The sequence below is a fragment of the Gorilla gorilla genome, chromosome 3, assembly GCF_029281585.2.
Source record: "Gorilla gorilla gorilla isolate KB3781 chromosome 3, NHGRI_mGorGor1-v2.1_pri, whole genome shotgun sequence".
Taxonomy (NCBI): Eukaryota; Metazoa; Chordata; class Mammalia; order Primates; family Hominidae; genus Gorilla; species Gorilla gorilla.
Window position 1 is genome coordinate 154,304,041 of NC_073227.2, and position 15,050 is coordinate 154,319,090.

Below are 15,050 nucleotides of genomic sequence, written 5' to 3' on the forward strand. Positions count from 1 at the left end.
CTCATAACAATTGATTCTGAAATGTTTACTTTTCCCTATTCGCCTGGATAATCAACATCACTTGTTTGGTTAAGGTCTATGTAAAGTTACATGGTCATTACTAGACATTAGAATTTATACAATTGAGAACAATGTTTGCTAACATGAAATGATTTCTTTCTGTGACTTTTAAAGTGGCCTAATATGAGCCACTATTATTGTTGGCCTTTATTAATTCAAAGTATTAAAATCATTAAATTTTAGTTTTAATTCCAGAAAAGTAGTTACTCTTAGTCAACATTCATGACAATCTTATGTGTGTGTGCGTGTGCGTGTGTGTGTGTGTGTCTTAGGCAATGGAGTTCAAATAATTAATAAAGATGCATATCATTTATAATCTTTTTTAAAGAAACTATATTGAGTTTCTTTAAACTCTGCATACCATAAAATTCACCAATTTTAAGTGTAAAATTCAATGCTTGTAAGTAAATATACAGAGCTGTGCAATCATGACCACAATTCAGTTTTAAAACTTTACAGTTAATCCCTATTTCCATCACCAGCCCTAGGATACCAATTTGCTTTCTGCCTCTATAATATTGCCTTTCCACATGAATCCTTGTTTTTAATTTTAATCCTGGCTTTCTAGATATCACCTTTGTGTCACAGGTGTCAGTCAATAATTGGTATGAGATTGTTCTTTAAAAAGGCTTCTTTCTACCTATTACTAATCTGTGTGAAGATTAGGTAATACATTCAGTTCTTAGGCAGTTTATAAGTCTGTCCTAGATATTTCTTTCTACTAGGCCTTCTTCACTTCTCCTCTGTTGCTGTGGTCTGAATGTTTGTGTCCCCCCAAAATTCATATGCTGAAAACCTAATCACAAATGTGATGGTATTAAGAGGTAGGGCCTTTAGAAGGTGATTAGATCTTGTGAGTGGAGCCCTCATGAATGGGATTAGTATCCATGTAAAGGGGGATCCAAAGAGCTTCCTTGTCCCCTCTGCCATGTGAGACACTTTTATGAACGAGGATGTGGGCCCTCACCAGCTATCAAATCCACTGGTGCCTTAGACTTTGATTTCCCAGCCTCCAGAACTGTGAGAAATAAATTTCTGTTGTTTATAAGCAGTCCAGTTTATGGTATTTTGTTATGGCAGTTCAAACAGACTAAGGCCTCTGTACATGAAAAAGGCTTCATGTTCATCCTCTGCTGTTGTGATCACAGTCTTGAGCACATATGCAGCTTCCCAGACTTCTAGGTAAATGAGGGCTTATCAAAGCACACTTTTGTGATCTCATCCTCCAGATCTCTCTGTTAAATATCTGACTAGTCTGCTTGTTTGTTACTTATTCCAACAGGTATCACAACCACAGATTATCTGTGATATTGGTCTTTGGCAATTATTTACCACTAAATTGACAGTTCTTTCAACATCACCTTCAGATGGACATTTTGTGTGCACTGCTCCAGATTAAGTCAGCCCCAGAGCTAAATTTCTGTTTTTTATGGCTTTTCCTGCCCTGGTGAAACTACCATACTGATAGAACTGGGAGGAATGTGAGCTTGACTGGAATAAAACACCACAGGTGTCACTATTCTTAACAGGTTTAGTAGTTTTGCTGCAACAGTCACTTCTGAATTTGTTGCACACCTTTGGTTGATTTCCAGAATTCTACTAAGGTTGTTTTCAACATTGTTGTTCAATCTCATCGTTGATTTTCAGGAGAAGAGGATTTACTGAGAATGCTACTCTACAATTTCAAAAGTCCTAATCACTTTTACATATGTGAAAAAATCCTTTAGGTGATTTTGACATAATAGCTAATGTTACACAATAATATGTAAAGAATAAAATATTTAATAAATTAGATAAAGGACTTAAACACCATCTTCAACACACTGTTCTGTACCCATACATGACACTTTTTTAAATGGGCTATATAATGGTAATAACTAATGCAAATCTTCCAATTTTAAGTCTTATTCTACTATTTTTTTTGGAAAATGTAGGATATACATTAAAAAATACTATACTTCCAAACCAATGGGTTTTCAAATGATAGATAATTGTTTTTAGTTGTTAATAATTATTTTTGCTTTTATAAAATCTCATTTAGTATGACTAATATTTTTCTACCGGATTCATTTCCTGTATTTAATAAGTAGCTTATTTTAACATGGAGCTAGTTTTCTACAAAGTATTGCTTTTATTTTGGTAATTTTCTTTGTCAGAAAGCTGAAAATCAGAGAATATGACTATTATTGGTGAAGTGAGAATACATCATGAAGTCAAATGCAAGGGAGTTGTGATGGTTAATTTTATGTATCAAGTTGTCTAGATTATGGCCATCAGTTGTTTAGTCAAATACTCATCTTGATGTTTCTGTAAAGGTATTTATTTAGATATAATTAACATTTATAGTGAGTTGACTTTAAATAAAACCAATTATCTTCCATAAAGTAGACAGGCCTTATCCAATCAGTTGAAGACCATAAGAGGAAAAAATAAAGTTTTCTGAAGAAAAGAAATTCAGCTTCTACATTGCAACATAGAAATGCTGCTGGAATTAGTAGTTTCAATCTCAAAATTGAACTGAAAAAAACTGAAACTGAATTAGTGGTTTCAGTCTCAAAACTACAATTCTTTCCTGAATCTCTAGCCTGCCAGTTTGTCTTATAAATTTTGAACTTGTCAAGTCCCACAATTGCATGAGCCAATTCCTCAAGATTTACCTTGAGCATATACTCTCTCTCTCATTATATTTTATTTAACATAAACAATATATCATATGTAATACTATATATTACGTATGATATATTTTATGTACTTGTGTGTGTATATATACTAGAAATACAAGAAATACTAAAAAAAGTTCACCTGTTAAACATTGTTTATACATACAGCTCAATTTCAGAGATGTCTCAGTGGAAAATTACAAATTATTTTATAATATCTCTTACCTAGAATTTTTCATATAATTAATCCTAAATTAATAGGATTTCACACTGAATTTGGGGACCAATACATTCCCCCACATCTCCTCAACCTTCTTGTGAAATATGGATCCCTCTCAGAAACTTCAAAAAAAAAAAACCTGAAATTTAAGTCATTATATTTTATTATTTTGGTAGTAAGCAAGAACAAATTGTGCAAAGAAAAATATATTTTCTATAATACTTAAATTATGCCAAGGCAAGATCTTTCAAATACAGATTTCTCGGATGGGGTGGGGTGGGGGCATTTCCTGAAGGGAGGAGCACCAAGCCTACCTGTAGATAGTTTTAGCAATGATGAGATAGAAGACAGTCTGAATAGAGAACACAAGGGCAGAACTAGATGAGATGAGATGCCACCACTCTCTCAGTGATCACCTAATGACAGCATCACAGGACTGTTTCACCTGTCAATAAGAAAAATATAAAAGAAAAAATGTGAGAAATACTAACAGGAAGGGAGAGACAGCATCCAAGCTCTCTTTCTTACTTCTCCATGTCATGGTAAAAAGACAGTCAGTCCAGAGACAGAAAATGAAAGAGTAAGAAAGAAAGAAAAGGTGAGTGGGCCAACATCTCCTCAAAATAAGTCACAAATAGGCTCTGTTAAGCATCCAGTCTCATTTGAAGAAAACAACAAATCCCAAAAACACATTTCAAAAGAAAAAACTACAAGAAGGAATTGATAAAAAAAAAATTAGGAAATAACTCTCTAGCTTTAAGAGGTGCCCAAAGAAAAAGAAAATTGAACTCTTTGATTTTCCCGATTAACCATCTTCTGAATCCACGAGCCTCATAACTATAAAATATTTATCAATGTTTAAACAAATAAGAACACACAAATCAGAACATTTGCTTAGTTTCTACTATTACACTAACCTCGGTTTTAATGCTATGTTACATATCATTATTTAAAAGCCAATATTTTCAAATGACAATAATGGAAGGTAGTTTTTTTCTACACTGAATACAAGGAATTTTAAGATTATTATAATAACAAATGATCTGTGTTAAATAATAATAATTGTAATATATTCCAATAAATGGCCATTTCTCTTCTAAAATATATACAGAAATTATATGGAATGATGAAAATGATATTCTTTCATGCATTCAACAAATACATACCAGGTACAATGTGCTAGGACTGTTGTACACCCTGGAGAATATATAACACTGAAAAATAATTATTTTCATCTCTGTATAAATATGCTTTTTCTCCCATTACATCAAGGAGGCTTCTGTCTACACAAACCATGACTGGGCTGGCTTTGTGACTTGCTGTGACTTGTTGTGACAATAGGATAAAGTCAAAATGACACTATCTGCTTTCAGGTTGAGGCAGTTTATGACTTTATGCCTTTGGAAACCAGCTATCATTTAAGAAGGCTTGCCACCATGTTGGAGAGAGAAACCAGGTGGATACAGAAAGGCCCTTTATTAAGAGGAAAATAAGAGGCTAGGAGGAGTGATAAGAAGTCCAACCATCCCCAAGCCATCTTCCCACCCCAGCTTAGTCACCATGTATGCCAATGAAGCCATCTTGATTTCTCTAGTCCCAGTCAAGCTGCCTGAGCCAATACAAACTGATCCCAGGCAGGTGGGAAAAGTACCAGAATGAATTTTTCTACACATTCACATTATATATAATATCTAGACAAAGCTGACCGAAAAAATATTAAACTTATTAGAAAAACAAATGGAAGAGGACAACTATCATTTGAAAGGCTGAAGAAAACTCAGATTGGAAGAGAGCATTTTCCAATGGACTGAAATTCATCCCTATGATTGTTTTGAAGAATTTACTACTAACAATAATTCCATTATACATAACCTCAAAAAAGAGATGATGAAACAACAAAGCGAGATGATGAAGAAGTTGAACTAGAAAAGCAGAATGAAACTGAACTATTGCTTACATTCTAAATGAATTTGATAGGTAACAATGCTATCTAATATGCACTGAGTAACCACTATATGAAATAAATTTTTATGACTCTATTACTTATGTTACTTCTTTTCATCCTCATAATAACTTTTTGAGGTAGAAAATACCAGTTTGCTCATTTTAAAAATGATAAAACTTAAGACACATTTCAGGTAAGTGATTTGACTAAGTAGTTAACACAATTCAGCTAAGTAATTTCACTACTCCTTTCAAACTGTCAAGCTAGAATACAAGTCCAAGCAGTGTGTCTCCAGAGCCCCTGCCTTTTTTGTCTGACAATATTACAGCTACTTCTACTCTCCTTTGGTTACTATTTGCATGGAATATTTTTTCTACTCTTTTTATTTCCAATGTATAAGTAGTCTGGGACTTAAAGCAAGTCTCTGGAAAGCAGTATATAGTTGGATTGTGGTTTTATACATTTATTTTATCATCTCTGTCTTTTGATTTAACAGTTTAACTCTACTTACATTTAAAGTAATTACTGATAAGGATAGATTTGTCATTTTGCTATTTGTTTTGTATATACTTTATAGCTTTTGTTAATCCTCATTTTCTGCTTCACTGGCTCTTTTATATTTAGTTAACTTTTAGTAGTGACACATTTTATTTTTCTTATCTCCTTTTCTGTATATCTTAAAACTATTTTCTTTTTAAGGCATCACATTTAACCTTATGTAGCACTTTAATTTGAATTTATACAAGCTTAACTTAAATAGCAGATAAAAATGTGCTTATTTACAACTGCAACACAAACCTGTTCAGTTATTGATGTCACAAAACTTGATCTTTGTACATTATGTGTCCAAAAAAATAAAATAATAGTTGTTTTTAATGCATCACTCTTTTAAATTATGTAGAAAATAAAATATTGAGTTAACAACTAAAGTTCCACTAATACTAGATTTTAGACTAATACTTTAGACTAATACTTTAAAAGAATTATTTTCTTAGGTCACATTGAAAACAAGAAGGGAAGTTACAAACTATTGTTACAATAATACTAGCTTTCATATTTTTCATGTATTTACATTTCCTGAGTTCTCTGTTTCTTGATATGGCTTCAGGTTACTATCTAGTGCCCCTTCATGTCAACCTGAAAGACTATTTAGAATGTACTGTAGGATAGGGCTGGTGGTAATGAATTCCCTCAGCTTTTGTTTATCTGGCAATGTCTTAATTTCTCGCTTTCTTTTGAAGGAAAATTTTGCTAAACATAAGATATTTTGTTGACAGGTATTGTTTTCTTTTATCATTTTGAATATATCAACCCCTGCTTACTGACTTCCAAAATTTCTGATGAGAAATCTGCTGATAACATTATTAAAGATCCTTTATATGTGATGAGTCACTTCTTTTTTGCTGCTTTAAAGATTTTATCTTTGTCTTTCAAGATTTTATTTAATGTGTCTTGGTAGTGGTCTCTGAGTTTATTCTGCATAAAGTTTACTAAATTTTCTGGCTGTTTGTATTCACAGTTTTCATCATATTTGGGGTGTTTTGGGCCACTATTTCTTCAAATAATCTTTCTCTGCCTACCTCTTTCTCTGTTCTTATGGGATTCCCACAATATGTATGTTGGTCTACTTGATGGTGCCTACAGTTCCCTTAGGCTCTGTTCACTTATCTTCAATTACTTTTTTTTTCTGTTTATTAGACTTTCAATTGCCTTACCTTCTACTTTGCTGATTTTTTTCTGACTGATTGAATCTTCCTTTAAAATCATCTTGTAAATTTTTATTTTCAATTATTGTACTTTTCAATTCTGGGATTCATTTTTGCTTTCTTTTAAGTTTTTGATAACTTTTTTGATATTTCTATTTTACTCATACATTATTTTCCTGACCTACTTCATATCTTGTTTTAGTTCTTCCAGTTTCTTTAAGGCAGTTGATTTAAAATCTTTATCTACTAGGTCTGGCATCTGGCCTTTCTCAGGGACAGTTCCTGTTGATTTATTTTTTACTTTGAGTGGAATATACTTCCTTATTTCGTTATATTCTTTGTGATTTCTTTATTGCAAACTGGATTTTTTGAATATAATAATATAGTAACTCGACTATCACCCTCTCCTTAGGGTTTATTACTTTTGGGATTTATTTAGTTTAGTTTTGTTTTTGATGATTATAGACTGTCTTTAAGCTCCACATCAGCTTGAGGTGTAGACTTAAGATATTCTCATGTCTTCTATGCTTTTCCCGGGGCATGCACAGTGACTTTCTATTTTTCCCCATATATGCAGGAGTTTTGGGGGAATGTTTTGTTTGCTTATTATGTTCTTTATTTTTTAATATTTTAGTCTTTAAAATTTGAATACTATATTTTAGTCTTTAAAGATTTGATATTAATTAATATCAGGATTCCAAAAGGGTTGGGGAAAGAAAAATTAAGGGGGAAAAGAGTTTCAGCTCCTTAGATCTCCTGGAAGTTGATTTAGCCAGAAAGAAAGGGACTTGCAACAATGCCCAACACTGTATCTGCACCTGTAATCAGAAGCAGCAATAAGCAAGTAGAACACAGACCTAGGTATTTGGAAGACAGAGCCCTTATTGCCCACTCTGATTCTGCAAGATTTAGGCAAGCTGTTCTAGGAATATGTGCACAGTCATCTGACACAGTGCTGAGGCACAAGGAATGGCTGCTCTATGCTAAGATCCAAAATGGACTGAAATTAAATGCAATTTACCAAGTCTAAACTTTTATTGGAAGTTATAAGCCTGTAATAGAATTCAAAATTCCAGACAGACTTTCAGTGTGATTGTTGTGTATGTGGGGAGACAGCTTCCTGGTGCTTCCTACTCCATCATCTTCCCAGAGTTCTCTCAGAATAACTTACTTTTACAACAGTTCATGATCTGGAAAAGTATTATAAAAGTGGTCTTCTTTGATTCTTCTCTAGATTAAGTGGTTGTGAAAATGTATGTGCCCTATTCTACATATCTTTATAAATTAAAATTATTTATTATTTTTCACTTTTTAAATGTATTCCCAATTTCAATTGCATTTCTCCTTATTTATTTAGGCTTTTAAAAAAGCCAGTATTATGAATTATATTTTTTAAAAAAACATGTAAATTAAGAAACAAAAGAGGGTGTTTTGGTTAGATAATCTATTTTATTTTGTTTTCCTTTTGAAAATACTGAATAATGTATTGATTTTTATCATCTTTACACTGAATAAAGAATATTATTATTCTTAGGAACAAGAGTAAGAAGTCACAGATCTCCTTATAAAGCTTGTAACTATGTGAATACATGAATATGATTTTTCCAAATTTATATTTTATTTGGAATAAGTAATTGAAGAAAGTTTTGCTGCAGATTTTGGAGAAAAAAAAGAACTTATAAATCTAAAAATCACATACACTTTAAAAATAAATTGATTTCAACACTATTAATTATGATCAATAACAAAAATACATTAAGTAGTTTGTATAATGAAAAGGAATCTGATTCGTATAAAAGCAAGTTCATGCATACTACATACAGGCATGATAAAGTAAGTCTACTAACCAATAGTGAATAATCTGAACATCCGTTCTTGATCTGGTCTCTGTTTCTCCAGGTGCATTTCTCAAACTCTCTCTTAGGTTTGAATTCTTTCAGTTCTACTTAAAGATTCTGTCAGCTCTGAATATTTACATAGTTCATCAACTCTCTGGAAAGCCCTCTCCAAAACTCTCCTGTGTATAGAACCTCATTTTCCCCACTTGTCTTGGTCTACTTGGGCTGCCATAACAAAAATATAACAAACTCAGTGTCTTAAACAACAGATATTTAATTTCCCACAGATCCAGAGGCTAGAAGATCAGAATCAAGGTCTTATCAGTGTTGATTTTTGGTGCGGCTACTCTTCCTGACCTGCAGATGGCCACCTTCTTGCTTTGTTTTCACATGGCCTCTCTTCTGCCAATGTTCATGGGTGAAGAGGGAGAGCTGTCTGGTATCTGTTTCTCTTCTTACAAGAACAACAGCCCTATTGGATTAGGACCCTATCATAACCTCATTTAACTTTAATTTCCTTTTTAAGGCCCTTTCTCCAACTCTCTAGTGATATTGGGGGTTATGGGCTTCAAAGAAATGAATTCTGGGGGAAACAATTCACTTCATAACACCATTTACATCCTTTAGTTCTCAGATGCAATATATTTTTTAAAAGATTTTTTTTAATAAGTTCTTATTGAACATGAACTTTTTAAACATGTACTGTCTTTGTAATAAACTAGCTTTTTTTTTTTTGGAGACAGAATCTTGCCATTGCAGACTTGAACTCCTACGCTCAAACGATTTTGTCACCTTAACCTGCTGTGTAGCTAGAACCCAGCTAATTATGTAATTTTTTTTTTTTTTTTTTTTTTTTTTAAGAAAAGTGGTCTTACTCTTACAGGTCTTACAGGTTGGTCTCAGACTTCTGGTCTCCAGTGATCTTTCTACCTTGGCCTGCCAAAGTGCTGGATTACAGGGCCAGGCACGGTGGCTCACACCTGTAATCCCAGCACTTTGGGAGGCCAAGGTGGGTAGATCATTTGAGGTCAATAGTTTGAGACCTGCCTGGCCTACATAGGGAAACCCCGTCTCTACTAAACAAATACAAAAATTAGCTGTGCATGGTGGTGCATGCCTGTAATCCCAGCTACTTGGGAGGCTGAGACAGGAGAATCACTTGAACCTGGGAGGCCACTGCACTCCAGCCTGGGCAACAGAGCGAGAATTCATCTCAAAAAAAAAAAAAAAAAAAAAAAAAAAAGAGTGCTGTGCTGGGGTTACAAGTGTGAGCCACTATGACAGGCCTAGGCTAGCTTTTGAATATTTCTTCTTCTATTGGAAAATTTACTCCAAGAAGGGTGGAATATACCTATTTATGCTCATTGCTAGAGCACCAGCTCTTAAACCAGGAGCTGTGTATGATAAGTGCCAGTGAATAGTTTATCTAATACATTGAACTGAATTGAATCTATGACTGTAAATAAGAGCATGAGCAAAATTATTTTCAGTAATATGCATACAAGGATTATATTTCACATATTTATTTTCTTAAGGAAAGTATTCAATTCTCATTTTATCATGCACCCCACAACTAAATAAATGTTTTAAAACATTTTATATATAGGTAAATTTTCTGAATTTTCAGTGGGAAATCTCTTTTTAAATAATTTTAACTCATTAGGAATACAAATTTAATGTAGTAATGTATTTCTAAATATTACTACATTATGATAACTATAAGACTGAAGTTTTGTCAATGATAAGAGAAAATATTTTTAGTAATTTATTTTTCATTCTAACATAATTTTTTTACCAGCATTTGAAGGAAAATTAAGGTAGGGCATGGTATTTCAGAACCAAGGAAGGGAGATATTTTAAACCACAGTTGTATACAATTAAAAGTAATACATTTTTCCACTATTTTATTTCCATGTTTAACAGCTTATAATGCCAATGGCAATATTTTAAAAGATTAAAGCTTTTATTTTTCCCCTTTTAATGTAGAAAGAACAGATCTTTTGTTTTGATTGTCTGTCACCCTGGTGTTTGAGTTTATAATTGGCACTTGTAAATGATCAGTAAATACTAGTCTCTTATTTAAAAAAGGGTGAGTGAGTGAAGTTAATACAAGAATAGCTGAAATATTTAATGTATATATTCAAATAATTTTTGCGATTTTTTTTTTTTTTTAGACAAAGTCTGGCTTTATCACCAGGCTGGAGTGCAGTGGCACAATCTCGGCTCACTGCAACATCTGCCTCCTGGGTTCAAGTGATTCTCCTGCCTCAGCCTCCCGAGTAGTTGGGACTACAGGTGCACACCACCACATCCACCTAATTTTTGTATTTTTTTTAGTAGAGATGGGGTTTCACCATATTGGCCAGGAATTTTTGCAATTTCTGCTTATACATACCTGTCACCTAGAATTATTTCAAAATATAAAAATGTAGTAGTTAATATGCAAGTCTGATTCAACAAATGAACTAAACCTGCCATATCCTTGTGTATACCCTCTCTGAATTAGGGGTAGCCCTATGTTATGGGTTGAATTGTGTCACCCCCCAAAATTCATATATTGATGTCATAACCCCAAACATCTCAGAATGTATCTTTATTTGGAGATAGGGTCTTTATAGAGATAATGAAGTTAAAGTGAGGTCATTAGCGTGAGCTCCAGTCCAATCTTACTGGTGTTCTATAAAAAGGAAAAATTAGACCTAGACAAACATACAGGGAAATTTTCTTGAGAAGATGAAAACAGAGGTCTACGAGCCAAAGAATGCCGAAGATTGCCAGACAAACATCAGAAGCTAGGGAAAAGTCACAGAATGGATTCTTCCTCATGGCTCTGAATCTAGGATTTGGCCGTCTTCATACCTTGATCTAGAATTCCCAGCCTGCAGAGGGAAAAAAAAAATTTACGTTTTCTAAGCCACTAAGTTTGTGGTACTTCATTACAATAGCACTAGAAAACTAATATACCCTGTTACTTGTGCTTTTGTTTGTTTTAAATTATTTATGTACTTATTTATTTGATGATTAGCCTTTGACAAATAGAATGTTGCAGAAACAATACTGCATTACTTCTCTGAGTAGATTATAAGCACCCATGCAGCTTCTGCCTGGATCTTTGGAATGCTCTTTTTTTGTGGAAAAGCCAGCTGACATGTAAGAAGTCTAATTAACCTGAGATTGCAATCCTGTGATGGCAGGATGGCAGGATGGCAGGATGGGCCAAACCAGTCACTGGGAGTGGTCACAGGGAGAGAGACAGAGAGAGAGTCTTGAAATTCCAGCCAACCCAGCTATTCCAAACCAGGTGTCAGACATATAAGTAAAGAAGCCACGTTGTTTTTAAGGATGATCAGTATTCCATTGTGTATATATACTACATTTGCTTTATCTATTCATTTTTTGTTGGACATTAGGCTAATTTCATATCTTCGCTACTGTTAATAGTGCTACAATAAATATGAAAGAGCAGAAATCTCTTCGACAAACTGATTTCCAATCTTTTGGGTAAACACCCAGAAATAATATTGCTGGATCATATAGTAATTGTATTTTTTATTTTTTGAGAAATCTGCATATTGTTTTCTATGGTGACTATACTCAAATATTTGAGATGATGGATATGTTAATAGTTTGATTTAATTATTTCACGTTGGATCATAAATTACAACATCACATTGTACTCCATAAGTTTATACAATTACAAATTGTCAATTTACAATCTTTAGAAAGCCACATTGAATGTCCTCTTCAGTTGAATCTTCAGGTAACTCTAGGTGCATTTGCCAAATGATGGCTGCTGTCTGAGACACCTAAAGTGAGAACAATTTACACAAGCTAAGCCAACCCACGGAGACATGAGATATCATAATAAATTGTTCTAAGTTACTAAGTTTTTGAGAGATTTGTTAGGCAGCATTAGATAGCTGGGACACTAATTTCTGTAGTTAGGTTGGTGTAGATGGGTGTTTCTCAAAGTGCTGTCACCAGACCAGCAGCATCGGCATCATTGGGAACTTGTTAGAAATGCAAATTCTTGGACTCCAGCCCAGAAACTCTGAATCAGAAACTCTAGAGATAGGACTCCACTGTTTGTTGTTTAACAAGCCTACCAGGTGATTCTGACTCACATTCTAGTTTCAGAACAACTTTAAATTCTTTCTTAATGAGATCTTTACACTTTTGGTTGATGGAGACCAAATACAGGCAAAAAGATTGACCTTATCATAGCTTAAGAAGTGCTGTAACATCTGTGCACTGCCAGCGTTTCATCCTCCCCTCATGCTAAGCCTCCTCAGCTCTTCATTTTCTATGTGCTCTGCTCTCTCCAAAAGTCCATGGGCTTCCTGAATTTCTTTTCCTTTTTTTTTTTTTTGATATTTTTGTCAGCTTTTCCCAGTAACCTATATATCTTGCTAAGCTTCACTTTTTCATGGGAATCCTAGCTGACTTCTTGACTAGGTCAACTTTACTGTTAATAGGCCTTCAGTGCACCATGTACCTTTTCTTCGGATTGCTTGTCACAGTTGAATGTGCACACATTTGTGCAATCATTTAGAAGTGTGCTTCCTCCCATGATAAACTGTAAACTCACCAAAGCAGAACGATGTTAGCATGAGAATGAGCAAGATAAAAAATTAGCAAACTGATTTCTTACTAAGGAAGTAATAATAATAATAACATTTATGCAAACTCTCATTAGCACTCCTGTGCAGACCATGTACATTTGGTGAATTATCTCATTTAAAACAGCTTGTAAATTACAGTGATAAGGTCAGATCCTCAAGTTCTAGTTTAAAGAAAAAATTATTTTTGTCACTATTTCAAGCATATCACACTTTTTCCAAAACCAGTGAAGCCTGTTGAAACATAGTGTGTATTTTGAATTTTAAAATTGAAATTTTTTCTATTACCAAGTAACAGTATTTTTAAAAGAAGGATACTTTGGAAGGCTTTTTATGTAGTAATAGCTTTGTTGGCCTATATTCTTTGTATAACATATTTTTATAAGTATATTCAGATATAATAATTAAATAGCAAATGTATGAGCAACACTTCTTTTAAGGGATTGTTTTCAATATATTTAACAACCAGCATGCTATAGATAATGAGCAATCAAAGTGGCCATCTGCTACCATGTTCCAGCAGGATCCGGGAGGACGACCTTTACTGTACTAGGCCTGAATTCTTTCTTCTCACATTATGGTTCCAAGAAGGTCTGGGAAGATGCAAAGGAGGGGCCAAGGTGACCTTTGTGCTTGGGAGGGGTGAGCATCAAACAATGGCATTATCTGTTCACACCAGCTACTGGCAACCCCTAAGCCTGGTTTTGTGAAATTTAGGGTGAGCTAAGTAGGGCATATTTCCTGCCATGAAAAAATGTTATATTCTAGCAGGATACATGAAAATTATACAAACAGAAAAAAATAATTTTTAAAAGTGGCAAGAAGTAATAATAGGTTTGATTAGTAAACATTGCTGTTTGCTTAGCTAGATATACAGAATAGGGTAAACTTTTAAAAATATTTAATAATATAAAATTCATTATTTTCAATTATTTCATCTTAGTTTAAATTAGTTTGATTATTAAATTATTTTCTTTAGCTTAATTTAGAATTGTAATTGTTACTTATGATTTATATTTTAATTCTGGACATTTATATATATAACATATATATGAAATGTATTTTTTTAATTTTGAAATACAAATAAAGAGGAGGTGATATGGCTGTGTTCCCACTCAAATTTCATCTTGAATTGTAGTTCCAATAATCCCCACATATTGTGGGAGAGACCGGGTGAAAGGTAATTGAATCATGGGGACAGTTGACCCCATGCTGCTGTTCTCATGTTGGTGAGTGAGTTCTCATGAGATCTGATGGTTTTATAAGGAGATTTTTCCCCTTTGGCTCAACTCTTTCCCTTGCTACCACCATGTGAAGAAAGATGTGTTAGCTTCCCCTTCTGCCATGATTTTAAGTTTTCTGAGGCCTCCCCAACACTGTGAAACTGAGAGTGGATTAAACTTCCTTTCCTTATAAATTCCCCAGTCTTGGATATGGCCTTAAGGCAGCAAGAGAAAGGATTAATACAATAAATTGGTACTGGGTGGGGTGCTGCTGTAAAGATACCCGAAAATGTGGGAGCGACTTTGGAACTGGGTAACAGGCAGAGGTTGGAACAGTTAGGAGGCCTCAGAAAAAGATAGAAAAATGTGGGAAAGTTTGGAACTTCCTAGAGACTTGTTGAATGGCTTTGACAAAAATACTTATGTTTTTCTAAAAGCTTCAAAGTTTTAATTTTGGCACTTAATTCCTTAATTCATCTTGAATTGATTTGGCTTTATTTTGTCAGTTTGTGACCCATTTTAATTTTTCTCTACATAGATACACTGTCTTACACAAGAAATCACATATCAATCCACCTCTTCTGCAATGATCTATAAAAACCAGGTCTAATATTTATGTTTTTGACATATGCACAGATCAGTATTTCCTGTTGTTCTACTCTGTGTATTTATTCTTTAAACAATACATCACTGTTTTAATTCTACAGTTTTCTAATAATTCTTGACATTTTGCTGGACAAATCTGTGGTAATGAATGAACATTGAAATATCTTTCTTCC

General features: G+C 33.7%; 1 long non-coding RNA gene across 1 annotated transcript in view; it reads right to left on the reverse strand.

Annotated features, from left to right (window-relative positions):
• The window catches only part of LOC134758362 (uncharacterized), a 267,324-nt gene that overhangs the window by 222,361 nt on the left and 29,913 nt on the right, over positions 1–15,050 (reverse strand). Inside the window, exon 2 of the long non-coding RNA XR_010133506.1 lies at positions 3,255–3,385. This is a non-coding gene — a long non-coding RNA (uncharacterized lncRNA). The remainder of the gene's footprint in view (positions 1–3,254; positions 3,386–15,050) is intronic.